General features: G+C 54.6%; 1 non-coding gene across 1 annotated transcript; it reads left to right on the top strand.

The window, feature by feature from the left end:
• The first annotated feature begins 2,382 nt into the window (after positions 1–2,382).
• LOC131094724 (small nucleolar RNA SNORA74) lies at positions 2,383–2,586 on the top strand. Its single transcript, XR_009115766.1, has one exon. It is a non-coding gene; the product is annotated as a small nucleolar RNA SNORA74 (small nucleolar RNA).
• Positions 2,587–11,856: the final 9,270 nt, after the last annotated feature.

Below are 11,856 nucleotides of genomic sequence, written 5' to 3'. Positions count from 1 at the left end.
AGCGGCTCTGCTGTGTTTCATCTGGTTTGATGCTTTTCACCCAAAGTTCACAAATGATGTGCAGGCCTTTGTTTGAGCCCCCCTCCAAGGCCAGCAAGCAGAGACAAAGCTGTGCACACAGAGGGAATCTGTACTGGGAAGTGAGAGACTGGTCCTGGCACTGAGAGTTACTGAGTTCTGGTATTTGGCATTCAGGAAGCTTTTGAAGTATCTCCCCAATCCTGCTGAAAATGTCTTATTAAAGAGACAAAGCATATTAATTTGGGCCCCATGCTGGGCTAATGAATTAAACAGTTCTAAACTGAAGCTGTGGCTTAGGGTCTTGGCAGAGTCATCATCCATGCCTGTGTGGGCACGTGCCCTTGGCCATGGGCAGCGAGACCCCCAGAAACAAGAGCATGAAGTGTTCTGTGTCTGCTCTTACCTGTCTCTCCCCCAGACAGGTTTTGCTGTGCTGCACTGGGCATAGCTGGGAAACCTGTTCCTCACCAGGTTCATCAGTGACAGGGGAAGCACCGAGCTCCTTCTGCTCAGCACCAGCCTCTGTCCCTGCACACAGCAGTGTCCTGGGCACAACAAGCCCAGAGCTTCCCAGGACAAGGCAGGATCAGGCTGAGCTGGAGAGGAGCACCCCACATCCAGGAAGAATAGCTGCCTGCTTGGGCTGAAAATAGACCATGAAACATTTGAAGACAGAGCTGGAGTGGATGATTGCCTGAGGCAAGGCACAGCTCCAGCTGAGTTCATTGCTGAGCTCTGAGAGCATAAGCACATGAGGAGCATGGGGGAGGGATGCCAGGCTTTCTGGAAAGGCCTTCAAGTGTCTCAATGGAGCACAAAGCCCAAAGTAAAACTTCCTTTGAATGGATCCCCAGCGAGGGAGTTACAGTTACACTGCTGTGCCCAGACATGGATACACAGAGCACTGGGCTGATGTTATAGCATCCAGTGGAGGTCAGGGAAGGTGTGGAATTGTGCTTCTCTCAGCAAGGCACTTGGCAGCACCACAGCTTTTTCTCTGCTTATTTCAGGGCTGGATTTTTGTTGCTGCCAGCTGTTTCTGAGCTGACACTTCTACCTCCTGTGCCCGAAGTGGGACACATCAGGGGCAAGCAGAGGCAGCTCACCAGCCCTCTGCTTCCCATGAACCGGTGCTTGAGTTCAGTTCTCCCAGCTCCACAGATCGTGTTCCTGCTCCGGCTCTGTCAGGGATGCTGGAAGTGTCCAAGGCCAGGTAGGACAGGGACTGGAGCACCCTGGGACAGTGGAAGGTGTACCTGCCCATGGCAGGGAGTGGGACGAGACGATCTTAAAGTCCTTCCCGGTGCCTGATTACCGAGGGTTTTTCCCCGCCCCGGGGGGAGCGGCTGAAGAGAGCGGGGCGGTGTCCGTGGAATCACCTCGGCAGCGTGGGCGGGGTCTGCTCCTTTTCTGCCCCCGCCGCCATGTGGAGATGAAGCGGTTCTGGGGGGCTGGGCTTCTTCAGCTCGCCGCCATGAGGGCCAGGAGCGGCTCTGGCGGGCCGGGCTCCCTCGCCATGAGGGCAGGGAGTGGCTCTGGCGGGCTGGACTCCAGCTCGGCGCCATGAGGGCAAGGAACAGCTCTGGCGGGCCGAGCTCCCTCGCCATGAGGGGCCACCGCCGCCATGAGGTGAGGGGGGGCGGGGCACAGGGCACGGGTGGCGGCGGCAGCGGGGCTGGAGACCGGGGCTCCGGGGCAGGAAGGCGCCACCTGAAATACTCACTGTCTCCTATTTAGCTGTTCGGCCGGGGGACTGGGGATGTTGCTCGGCTGTGCGGTTCAGCATTAATTCCTCAGCCTTTCGCTCGATGTGCTGGCTTTTGTCCTCTGCCACAAGCCAGGCCGCTGCTGTTGAGCTTTGTGAATACAGATGGAATAATGGCTTATTTGTGATGTTTCTGCTGTCCTCTCTTTAGGCCTTCAGCCGATGACCAATGGCGGTGACCCGCCCCGAAGGAGCAGCTCTGAGGTGCCCCGGCCCCGTCACGTGTGGAACCCCGAACTGAGCTGTGCTGAGACAGCCGGGGAGGCGCTCCAGGAGGGCATTGGAGCCTGCGAGAGCAGATGTGAAGGGATAACCTGCCTGTGGGACACAGCAAGAGCTCTGGAGCCACATGGGTGAGATGTGACCGTGAGCCAGCCTGGGAAACTGGGCAAAAATGTTTTGCGTCAAAAAGGCCTCTGCTGGCTCCTGTGCTAGCCTCAGGTCCTCAGGGTGGAAATAGCGTGGTTTATCCAGAAATAAGTTTAGCTTATCTATTCCTCTTGCTGGATGAAGCCTTGATGAGAGTAGGCATCATCAGAAAAGTGCCTCCACATTTTTTCTGCCCTCTAAACCCCCCAGTTTTGGGGTTTTTTTCTCCCAGCAGTAGTCAGCTGCCCGTGGCTGCTCAGTGCCTGTGCCAGTGTTATGCTGCTGGGAGAGAAAGGTGCTGCTGAGCTTTCCTGGCACCAGCAAGGCCGTCCTGGTGCTCAGTGGTGCCAGGTTTTGGCAGCACTCTGCATGCCTGAGAGTGGAGTAACTCCTGCCCGTGGAGACAGGTGACTAGACTGTACGTGTTCATGCAGCAACAGGCAGCTTTATTGAGATCTAACTTCCTTATATAGATAAGAAGGCCCATGAAGGTAATCCTCATTGGCTGAGCCAGTTACTACTCAGCTAACCAGCCAATAGCAGCCTGAGTCTCCAATGGCCTGGGCCTGCTTTTACTGGTCGAATTACATAAGCAAGGTAATTATATAATAAATCACTTATGAAGTTGGAATTATTTGTACTGTGTGGCCTACAGGCCAGATGTAGAGCATCACAGAGGAATAGCTCATAAATATGGAACTTGTGTGTGTCATAAAACCTCTATAGCTCATAAATATGGAACTTGTGTGTGTAATAAAACCTCTGTTTGCATGATGTTTGGGGCACTCAAATGGAGGAAGGATCCTCCAAGTGATCAGTGCTGCAATAAAAATGAATGCTTTTTGATACTCAAACTGTGTTAGAAAGTTTCTTTTTGGGTGATTTCAGTGTCAGTTCCACAAGGCCCTGTAGTTTCACAGTGGCCCCTTGGTTCTTAAGTGTCACGATAGCCTCAGTCCCACAAGGCCCCACAATGTCCAAAGAGTCCCCTTAATTCCATGGGGCCCTGAAGAGCTACAATGGCCCCTTGGCTCCATGAGGCCCTGTAGTGCCACCCTGGGGCAGGAGGCCAGGAGGAACTCGTTCCCCACACGCTGCAGCTCCCTGGGCCAGCTGGCACCAACACCTTCTCCCAGGCCAGCACTGCCAGGTACAGCCAGGGCCGAGCCACACTGCAGCTCCCTGCAAACCACGGCGGGGGCTGCAAGGCCAAAACCCGAGTCACAGACAGTTTGTCACTCTTCCTGTCTGTATCTGACCAAGAAATGTCCCATTGTGGGGTCCCCTTTCCTGCAGTCACTGCAGCGCTGGGACCATCCCTGGAGCTCTGAGCAAGAGAAATGGCCAGCGCTGCACCTCTGCACTGACTCAGGGATGGTGGGAAATGCTCTCTGGGGTGGCTGGAACCATGGAAAAAGGACAGTTGGGAGCACAGAGGGAAACCCAGCTGGGCTGCTGGACTGGGGCAAGACATCTCTGTCTGGGGGAGAAGTTGGCTGTGAAACTCCCTCCTGTGGATGCTCATGTGCCCAAGAGTTGGGCACTGAAGAGCATCACAACAACAGACAGGAGGATGGGGCAGCCAGGATTAAAGTGCCTCAGGGGGGTCTGGACTGGCCACACAAGGGTGAACCCTGGACACCATCTCCAGGTTATCCCTGACTGTGAAATATGGGCTGAGATCAATCAGGGCCAGGCCAGGCAAAGCCCCTGTGGTGTGGGGGGGCAATGGTGGGAATATAAATCTGGGGCGACACGTGGTCTTGGTAGTAGGTGTAGTAAATTGGGAGCACCATTCCTAAACCCCAACAGCCCTGTCAGAACCAGGCCTGTCCCTGCACTGCCCCCGCTCTGCTGCCCCACAGCTGCTGGATCAGGAAGGGCAGAGCCATGGGGGAGGAAAATGCACAGGGACTCCTCCTGGGAGCGACCTTCCATCCTGATACTCAGACCCCAAGGCAGAAACCCCCATCGTCAGCTGGGAGGTCACCATCAGAGTCTCTGCCAATATCCCACTTGGTGAATCTTTCACACTGAGATTTTGGTCCTTCCTTTCAGTTTCTTTACTTTTGGGGGCTTTTCATGATTCCTCCATAAACATGACAATTCATGTCCCTAATATGGCAATTCTTTCCTTTTTATGAAAGTGTTGGGAATTAGGCCACATTAAAATGCTGGCAGGGTGTGCATAGGTATTTGCAGCCCTGTGGCGAAGCAGTTGGGATATAAGAACCAAAGAAATGTAAAATGGTTTGAGTTAGAAGAGAGTGAAAAGAGTCTCTGGTAAAACTCCCATTACCCAGGAACACCTTCACTCCTTCAGGCTGTACAAAGCCCCTGACCTTAAACACATCCAGTGATGGGGTTTCAATTCTGAGGGCAGCCTATGCCAGTGTCCTGCCACCATCATCAAAAAATATTTCATCCTTACAGAAAATCTAAATCTGCCCTCAGTCACTTAAAAGATACAGTGTATTATTCTGTATTATATTCCCCAATACAATCTTGGGCAAAAATGTACTCAGCCATTCCTGGACTTAAATCACATCTCCAGGGCTGAGCACCTTTGAGAAGGCCCAGAGATCTCCCAGGATGGGATGTGGAGGCCCCAAGAACATGATCACTTTATGGGAACTGGAAGTCCTGGGTTCAGTGGAGACTGAGGGCAGAACAAGAACAGCCTGTGAGGATGACAAAGGTGGATTCAAATATATTGGACCTCTTCTTCATAGTGGAAATGAACCTGAGATAGAAATAATGTCACCAAGTGCAGCTGTGAAGACCCAGAATGGAAACAAGGAGAGATCAATTTCCCTCCCAGGGCAGGGCTGTGGTACAACACATCTCCCAGAAGGAGTCTGGGTCAGCCCCAGGCTCTGTGTGGGCAGGCAGAGGCACCAAGGAGGCAGAGCTGTCAGCAATGGAAGGGCCCAGCCAGGTGGGGCAGTCGGGGGATGCTGACAGCCTGCAGGGACAGAGGCGCAGGGCAGGGACACCGTGGGACAGCCTGGGCTGCACAGGGCACAGGGATGGGCAGCAGCTGCAAGACAGCCCTGCCAGAGCCAACTTGGGCAACACTTTGGCCATGGCTGCTGGCCCTGGGCCTGAGGCCACAAGGGGACAAGTGACCCTTGCAGGGCTGGGGCCTCATTTCCTCCTTGTCCCTGCTCAGCAGCCTGGCAGGGGCCGCCCCATGCTCCTGCCCCTGGCATTGCACATCCCCGCATGCCAGTGCCCATCCCGGGAAGAGTCCTGAGCAAGGAGAGAGGGACAGGATCCGCCTGGCCAGGGGCTGGGGCTCAGGCCTGGGCTCTTTGCATTCCTCAAACACATCCAGCTTTGCTCAGCACCAGAGATACCTTTGCCTTGTTTGTCCCCAGCTGTCATCACTGCCTCCAGTGTTCTGCTCTACCTGGAACCAGGGGAAAATTTCTCATTTGTGTCTCTCAGTGGTACCCATTAAAACTTGGAAAACTTTGGAGTTTCAATTTAATTTTGAGTTGTTGAGAAGTTTTTTGAACACTCTCTCAGGGACTCAGTTTGATGTAAATAACACCAAATCCCCAAGAGTCTCATTTAAGTCCTTGTGCTGTGTCTGTGCTGCTGAGCTTTAAAGGAACAGCTCTTCCCAGGACCAGCTCCTCTCCCAGCCCAGCAGGGCTGAGAGCTCTGCCTGCAGGCACTGAGGGGACAGGAGCCAGGCAGAGACAGGCTGAAGGCAATCAGGATTGGGAAGACATTGAGCTGAGACTTCACTTGGGGAAACATCTTCACAGCCCTGTGCATGGTGAGTCTGTGGGTGCAGGGCAATGTCCCTTGTGCTCCTGGAGGGATCTCCTGAAGCCAGTGCACCCTATAGCCTGGGGGATGTGTCAGGAGGACTCTCCGAGTTTCTCTCTGGCGCAGGAGCAGGAGGAGGAGGAGGATGTGCTGCAGAGCGGGGCTGCCCTGGGCACCATCACAGGGACAGGGCAGGATGGCTCCTGCTGCCAGGGACGGCTGCAGGGGGTGAAGCTGGGGCTGCAGCCAGGGCTGCCCTGGGCTGTCCTGCAGAGCAGCTCCTGCAGCCCTCAGGGCTCTTGGCCAGCCCAGGGCATGTGCCACCTGCCAGGGGCAGCTCTCAGCCTGCCTGGCAGCTCCCCATGGACACTGCAGGGGAGAAATTGGAGGTGGAAGGAGCCACCCCCATCAGGGCAGATTCCTCCTGCTGTGGAGATGGTGCTGCATGGCCAGGGCTGCTCTCAGCTTTCTCCTCAAGGGAAGGGAAAGAGGCTGTCAGCTTTGGCTGTGTCACTGAGACTCCTGCACTGTCAGCCTGGGCATCAGCAGATGTGCCTCAGATCTCCCTCAGACAGGGCCTCCTCAGCCTCCTCTCCCTACAGACAGCAGCAGCAGCACCTTGGCTTGCAGCATCTCTGTTTGTCTGGCCTGCCCTTAAGGCCCTGGTGCCAGGGAGATGCCCCTGGGCAGTGCCCTGTGCTGGGAGGTGTCTGCAGGGCAGAGCTGGGACCCCAGGGCTGGGCTGGGCCCTGGAGGCACAGGCAGGGACAAGGCTTGGATAGAGAGAAACAGTTCCCAGTAGGCACAACTCCAGGCAGCAGAGAGCCAGACCAGCCCTTGGTATCCTTTCCTGTTCATGTGCATTGGGAAAGAGAGAAGGGTTTGGAAAAAAAATTTCAACTGGAGAATTCAAAAAGTCTACTTTGTTTTTCAAAAAATACTAAAGCGTGATCACGGTGAAATAGAGAGAGGTTAAATGAACAAAGGGCACTTGTGTGGTTCCAGCAGGTCTGACTGCCCTGCGGCACAGGGAGCCCTGTTTTCCCTCAGGTCTCCCCAGTATTCAGGCTGAGTGCAATGCTGAAAGTAAAGCAGTAACTCAGGAGTACAAGCCTGAAATCAAAAAGGAAATCTGTCCAAGCTTGTCAATGTCTTTTTCAACAGCGCACCATGCCCAGAGTGAAGGAATGTCCAACAGCAGCTCCATCAGGCACTTCCTCCTGCTGGCACTGGCAGACACGCGGCAGCTGCAGTTCCTGCACTTCTGCCTCTTGCTGGGCATCTCCCTGGCTGCCCTCCTGGGCAACGGCCTCATCATCAGCGCCGTAGCCTGTGGCCACCACCTGCACACGCCCATGTTCTTCTTCCTGCTCAACCTGGCCCTCGCTGACCTGGGCTCCATCTGCACCACTGTCCCCAAAGCCATGCACAATTCCCTCTGGGACACCAGGATCATCTCCTACTCAGGATGTGCTGCTCAGCTCTTTTTTTTTGCCTTTTTCATGTCAGCAGAGCTTTCCCTCCTGACCATCATGTGCTGTGACTGCTACATGTCCATCTGCAAACCCCTGCACTACGGGACCCTCCTGGGCAGCAGAGCTTGTGCCCACATGGCAGCAGCTGCCTGGGTCAGTGGTTTTCTCTTTTCACTGCTGCACACAGTCAATACATTTTCCCTGCCCATGTGCCATGGCAATGTCCTGGGCCAGTTCTTCTGTGAAATCCCACAGATCCTCAAGCTCTCCTGTGCTAAAACCTTTCTCAGAGAACTTGGGCTTCTTGCAGTGTGTGCCTGTTTAGGAATTGGCTGTTTTGTGTTCATTGTTTTCTCCTATGTGCAGATCTTCAGGGCCGTGCTGAGGATTCTCTCTGAGCAGGGACGGCACAAAGCCTTTTCCACCTGCCTCCCTCACCTGGCCATGATCACTCTATTCATCAGCACCTCATTTTTTACCTACCTAAAGCCCCCCTCCATGTCCTCTCCATCCCTGGATCTGGCCCTGTCAGTTCTGTACTCAGTGGTGCCTCCAGCCCTGAACCCCCTCATCTACAGCCTGAGGAACCAGGAGCTCAAGGCTGCAGTGCGGACAATGATGACTGGATGGTTTCAGAAACATTAAACTGCTGGCCAATTTCTGCAAATCACTTGTAATAAAAGTCATCTTTGATATTTCTGCTTGGTTTCATTTTGGAGATTCTTTCTCTTTTTATTTTACTTTTTTCACCTTGTCCACTAATAAATATGATTGTTTGTGCCATTTCTAATTTTGTTTCTCTCCACCTTCCTTGTGGCAGCAGCCTGTGTCAATGAGGGGCTGTGCTCTTGGTTGCTTTAAAGGAACTAAATAATCTCCCAGCAGAGTTTCCTGCAGAGATGCCCTTTTGCTGCCTTCTCTGGAGCTGCAGCAGCAATGTCTGTGTGCAGAGCTGAGGGCAGATCAGTGCTGGCCCAGCAGCTGTGCCCAGCAGCAGCACTTGGTGTTGCCAGTGCTGCTGCCGTGGCCCTGCCCCACTGCCCTGGTGGCCCGGGTGGCCCTGGTGTTGCTGCAGGGCCTGAGTGCTCTCGGGGCCGGGCGCAGCCCTGGGGTGGCGGTGCCAGGGCTGCAGCAGGGACAGGCCATGGACACTGCTGGGGCAGCACTGACGCCTCAGCCCAGGCCTTGGGGGCTCCAGGCTCCTTGCCCAGGCTCTCTCAAGAACACGCCCAGGCCAATGCTCAGCACAGAAAAGCCCCATGAGCAGCCCCAGGCTGGCCGTGGGCAGGCTGGGGGCAAACAGCATGGCTGGGGCTCTGCAAGGGCCCTGGGGGAGACAGGAAGGAGCAGCAGAGCAGGGGCTGATCCATCCCCAGTGCACTGCACAGCCCAGGGCAGGATCCCAGAGCGTCTTCATGGAGCTTCCAACATCATCCCCCCTCTGCAGCCCTGGCCTCTCCCCCAGCTCACACAGGTGCCCCATCCTTGCAGGCACAGACACGGCAGCACTGGCTCAGCAGCTTCTGTTTGCATTGAACAGAGCAGGCGGGAGCACCCCCATGCTTTTGGTGTGGGGACATGAACCTGAGGGAGCACAAATGCCATCAGCCCTTGGGGCCAGCAAGGGCTGGGGGACACCAGGGAAACCACTCAGCTTTGTCCTGGCCTCTGCAGTCAGCCAGAAAGTTTGTTCCCATCAGCTGGGAGCTTCCTGTCCCACTGCAGACGCTGTTGCTCAGAGCCAGGGCTGCCTGGCAGCCACCCCCAAACTGCCCTGAGCATTTCCTTTGCCTCACCTCTGCTTTCTTTACTCTTCCTAATACAAATTTCTTCCTGTTGCCTGTCCCTGTTCCTTCCCCTTCAAACAGCCCATCTCTGCCCTGGTACACCACTGCAGAGATTTGTATTGCCTGCAATGCTGGCACTGGCTACACCATTCCTGATCCAGCCAGGAGCCATTGGCCTTCTTGGCCAGCTGGGCACACTGCTGGCTCATGTCCAGCCTGCTGTCCATCAGTGCCTCCAGGTCCCTTTCTGCCTGGCCACTGTCCAGCCACTCTGTCCCCAGCCTGTATTGCTGAAGGGGTTGTTGTGGCCAAAGTGCAGGATCCAATATTTGGACTGATTAAACCTCACCTTGTTGGATTTGGGCCCTGGAACCAGCCTGTCCAAGTCCTGTGCAGAGCTCTCCTACCCTCGAGCAGATCAACACTCCCAGACAACTTGGTGTCCTCTGCAAATTTGCCAGTGGTTGACTCAATCCCGTCATCCAGATCATCAGTGCAGATATTGAAATCCACGCTGGCTGGCTCTGATCCCTCGGCCATCCTGTGGGTGCCCTGGGATGGCACTCAGGGTGATCTGTTCCATAATCTTGCCGGGCTCCCAGGTCAGGCTGACAGGCCTGGAGTTCCCTAGATCCTCCTTGCAGCCCTTGTTTGGGTGGGGTCACACTGGCACCTCCAGTTCTCTCAGTGGGAGTGTTACCCAAAATTTGTTAAAATAGAAAACTCCTTAACACCAATGTAGCATTAAGAAGCAACATTCTTTATTCAGCCAGATACACGGGGGACAGCTCCTCCCAAAGCCGTGCATGCTGAGTACAGGAAAGTTTCTGTTTATTTTCTGTATTTTGCACACATATGCATTGATTGTCCTGGACTAAACACACATATGAATATAATTTCCCCAAAATCATTAAAGTATTTCCCCTCCCCTTTACTCATGTGTTCTTCTGTCCTGGGGGTCTCTCTGGTGAGCCCTGGTGGTCGCGGACCCCAATGTTCCAGTGGGCCTGGCTGAGCTGGCAGGACACTCAGGCTGGTGAACTTCCAGTTCCCCTTCTCACACAATGGGTATTGTGTGGTTTCCATAGGCCTGGGGTTGTGGAGAACAAGCTCCAGGTGTCAGCTCAGCTGGTGGAGACAATTGATCATCTGGTAACATGAGGTCACAGAGTGGGCTGTGACATCACAGAGTGCATTACGTGAGGTCATTGAGCAGCTATGACATAACAGATTGCCTCTGTGACACCACAGGACAGAAGTCTGAAATCACAGAGCTAACTGTGACATCACACTGCAGAGGTCTGCCATCACAGAATTGGCAGTGACATCAGAGGCCAGCTGTGTGACATTAGAGAGCGGGCTGTCACCTCACAGAGCAGGCTGTGACAACCCAGAGGGGCTGTGTGACATCCCAGCAGGGCTGTGTCAGGTAACTGGGTTGGTCACTCTGCCCCAGCTCCCCCTCACAGTTTCTCCCAACAAGTCCAATGCTGTTCATGCCCAGCAGGGTCCCTGTCCCCCAGTATCCCCCTGGCCCACCTGGAGCCACAGCCTCCACCAAAGGATGTTCCACAGGATCCACCCCAGAGCCTGACAGGGGACAAGGGGCCAGGGCTGTGTGACCAGGACATCAAGGACAGGGATTATCCAGGTCACTGTGGCCAGGTTTGGGTTCCCCAGGGCAGGAAAGATGTCTGGCAGCTGGAGCAGGGTCTGGGAAGGGCCTCCAAGGTGGGGCTGGAGCCCTTGGGCTGTGAGCAGAGGCTGAGGGAGCTGGGCTGGTCCAGCCTGGAGCAGGGAAGGCTGAGGGGCTCCTCATGCCAGCCTGGCAGTGCCAGCGAGGAGGGGATGGAGAACACAGAGCCAGGCTCTTTACCGGGGGCTGGGGGGAGACAAAAGCCAATGGGTGGAAGGGGAAAGAGGAGAGATCAGCCAGGACAGGAGGAGATGAAATGAGTCAGGCTGGTTACAGAATTTCCTCAACACCAAGAGCTGCCTGACCTCCCCTCTCCATCCACCACTGACAGCTTTGCAAATCAGGAATTGTTGGAGCTGTTTTGCACCACACCAGGATTAGCACCCTGATCCAAGAACTAATTGTGTTTGTATCTATTACAGAACCACATTGTGTGAAATTAATTTTAGTATGGAAATCACTTGTGGATGGTGGACTCATCAGATGCTGCAGGGACCATGCACATAGCTCAGGGAAGAGTGTGATTGTTATTAAATTGTGTCCTGTTCCACTATAGTCTGTTGGCCATGAAGAGAAACTTTCTGTGCCTCTGAGTCTCATCAGTTCCTGACCCCAAAGGACACAAACCTGATGAGTTGTGGTTCCCACCCCAGTGGTGGCACTTGCATCTCCCTCCATCCCCAGAGCAGAGGTCCCTTGTCCCACAAAGTCTCTGGCAATGCAGGGATGAAGGAAACAGGACAGGCTGTGGGGAACCAAGTGCAGGGCAGTGCCCAGGAGAATGACTTTTGTATTTGATGGAGCTGTGCCTTCCCTTGTCTTTGTTGGCTGACAAGAAATGAACATGCCTTTGTGTCTCGGGCAGTTCCTTCTCCAAGGAAAGCAGGTGGGAGTTGGAGCCAAGGAGTTGAAAGCTGCAGGTGCAGCCTGGGCTGGAGGGAGCTCAGATTTGCACAAGGCTGC

Source organism: Melospiza georgiana, chromosome 30 (assembly GCF_028018845.1).
Source record: "Melospiza georgiana isolate bMelGeo1 chromosome 30, bMelGeo1.pri, whole genome shotgun sequence".
NCBI classification, from domain to species: domain Eukaryota; kingdom Metazoa; phylum Chordata; class Aves; order Passeriformes; family Passerellidae; genus Melospiza; species Melospiza georgiana.
This window is presented reverse-complemented; position numbering and strand designations above follow the sequence as displayed.